Consider the following 2,659-nt stretch of genomic DNA (forward strand, 5'->3'; position numbering starts at 1 on the left):
AGATCTCAGTCATGACAAACACTTGCCCAATTCACAGTCATATTGTATAAGGAATTGTTTTGCATCTCATTTGAAGTCTGTATACTGAGTATTTGTGGAAAGCATGTTATACTTGCAACATTAAAATGCCTTCAGAATAAATACTGTTTGCTTTTTCATGCTTCATATTTGTGGAGTGGAGTACAGCTGCATACGTACAATGTTGGAAGAAGGACAGTTTGTGATGACCAACCATTATACTCAGTTTTATGACCATTTCTTTCACTCCACAGAAAATAATAGAATCATAGAAAGGTGTGAATCATAGAATCATAGAATGATAGAATGGTGTGGGTTGGAAGAGGCCTTAAGGATTGTCTGGTTCCAGTTCCCCTCCCTTATTTGAAACATTTCTGGTTTCCCATAGGCCAGTGTTGGACTTGAAACCATTGAGTAAGTAGAAAGTATATCTATAATTCAAGATACTAACTCAGAGTTAGTATTTCTAGCTGGCAAGTTGTCACAAACAGATGGATTGTTGTCACTCAGCCTGCTTTGTCTAAAGATTACTGACTTTGTTTCCCATGGAGAGAAGAGGGACATGATTGTAATACCACATTACTCTAATAAATTCAGAGCTTCTTGCTTATTTTAACCAAATGTGACATAAACAAGAGCCTTAGAGATAATTTCCCACACACTGTAGAAAATTGTCAAGTAGAGTTGTCATGCCTGTGAGACAAGCTGCCACATGAAACTTGTTATTAAAAACCAGAAACCTACTGAGGGAGGAAACCAAATTGATGCTCAAGTTCTGGATGGGCTCCAATTGCTGTTTGTACAACCTACTGAAACCAGCATCTGAAACCAGCTGCACGTGGACCAGTACTGTAGGAAGGAATTTGATAGGCTAGAGTTCTATGAAATGACAGAATTCCTACTTCATAACGTGTGGAAACCTGCTGTTTTCTCCAAACTTAAAATGCAGAATCATTAAGCATCTTCAGATATGTCCCAAAAAAGGGGCAGTTGAAAGTTTCAGGTCACCATGCACCCTTTTGGCTATCAATTAAAAACAGTTCCGCCTGGGAAAGATGGAAATTTGAACATGCTGACTTCTGTGCCTGCAGACTCAGTAACAATAAAAAAAAGTATTTGCAAGCCCCCAGAATATAGCAAAGAGCTAAGGAGGAGTTTGTCAGGAGTAAATCGTGTCTTCGTAATTTAGTTTTTATCAGCAAAGGGGGTATTTGCAGCCCCTGTGGCTATGGAAGAGATGGTATTGGGTTAGGTTTTTGAGGCTGATAAGATTTCTATGACTGCTTGACAGGACGTTATTATAAAAGAGCTGGAAAACCTGGGTTTGATGAAAATTCTATGGATTAGTGTGAAATTGTTCGGATCACTGCTTCTGGGATGTTCTCAGTGGTCTATTATCAAACTAGAAAGAGGTGTCAGGTGGAGTTCAGTAGGATCTCCTGGGTCAGCTTCCATTTAGTTGTTCAGTACTTTGCCCAGGGAAGGTATTGATAAAGTAAATTCAGGGAAGGTCCACAAATACCTTGAAAAACAGATCTAAAATCCAAAGGCAGCTTGCTGAACTGTACGAAATAGATCAAAATTGAATAACAACAAAGTATTACATAGGCATGTTTTTTTGTTTATGCACAGATGCTGGACACAAAAATTCATTGTAAATGGAGCCCTAGGTGAGGGTTTTAACTGACTTCCCTGAGAGAGAAGTATCAACTGTAAATAAGAGCATTTGTGCTCTCCAGAGAGACTGGGCTCTGTAAATTGTCAGTGCCTCTGCTCATTTCCCATAAGCACAAACATGGCTGGACATCCATGTGTCTGAACTGACCTAACTTACAGCCCGTAAAATCATGATGGAAACCAGTTAGCAGTAATGCTAATTGAGCAGACTACTAGGGAGGGATAAAGGTGGAACCCAGAGAATACTGTTGCTATGTACCCCACAGAACATACTTAATCCTCACCTGAGTTCTGTCCGGCCCACTTTCTGATTGCTACTACTGTTGATCCCCATGTGCAACAAGTTGCCTAGAAAGGCATGTTCCTGATAAGAGCTGTTAGTTTAAGTTAAGCAAAGACCTATGGAGAGGCAACCCAGACTTCGTATTTCTCAAAACAGAAAAAATATAAAAATGCTGCATCTGCTTGCCCATGCAAACCTGCAAACAACCCATGTCTTGTAAGGCTGAAGTTTGTCAAATGTAAGAATGACATATGATAAGTTTCTCTTAATAAGTTCAAGAAGACAGTGACAGACCAGTGACATCGGACCCTATGGTATCTGGATGCAATCTGAACCTTAGCATTGACAAGCTGTTTGTCCCTGGTCACTTTTTTTCTAAGCTGCCAGGACTTGGTCATGTTGAGGAACTTTCTTCTACTACAGGAGACATGACACTGGGCCTCATTCAATATTCTAATTATTTCAGGGCTCTTGAATGTTTCCAGGCACCTGGGTTATGGTTTAGTTTGGAAGGATGTGCCCTACGTACTGTGTGTAATGGCTTCTTATTGACTGTAGAATCACAGAGCCACAGGACATTCTGTGTGGGAAGGGACCTGTAAGGATGATGGGAGTCCAGCTTCTGGCTCTGCAGCATGACTCACTTGACTGCCAATGTAGAAACTAGATTGTATCTGTCAT

The sequence above is a fragment of the Excalfactoria chinensis genome, chromosome Z (genome assembly GCF_039878825.1).
Source record: "Excalfactoria chinensis isolate bCotChi1 chromosome Z, bCotChi1.hap2, whole genome shotgun sequence".
NCBI lineage: Eukaryota > Metazoa > Chordata > Aves > Galliformes > Phasianidae > Excalfactoria > Excalfactoria chinensis.